Below are 363 nucleotides of genomic sequence, written 5' to 3' on the forward strand. Positions count from 1 at the left end.
CGTTAAATGATGACCAGGCTTATCTAGAGCTAATTTGTGGCCAGTTAAAGGACCATTGCTGAACATTTATCCCGTCACAGCCCTGAGAACAGAGCAGAGCCGCACTGCAGCAGCTCAACATCACTCTCTCTCCAGCTCTGTCATTTCCTCTCCATTTGACTTCCTCCCTCTCTCTTGCCATCTTTCTACTTCTGTTTCTCTATTTCCCCTCCTTTTGCAATTGTTCCCTCTCTTTCTCTACCGCTATCGAATGCGCTCCATCCCTTTCTTCCTCCTTTTCTGTTCTCTCCATCCTCTCCTTTATCCTCTCTCTCTCTCTCTCTCTCTCTCTCGCATCCTCGAGAGTGAAGAGTCACCCCAATT

Source organism: Oncorhynchus tshawytscha, linkage group LG03, assembly GCF_018296145.1.
Source record: "Oncorhynchus tshawytscha isolate Ot180627B linkage group LG03, Otsh_v2.0, whole genome shotgun sequence".
Taxonomy (NCBI): Eukaryota; Metazoa; Chordata; class Actinopteri; order Salmoniformes; family Salmonidae; genus Oncorhynchus; species Oncorhynchus tshawytscha.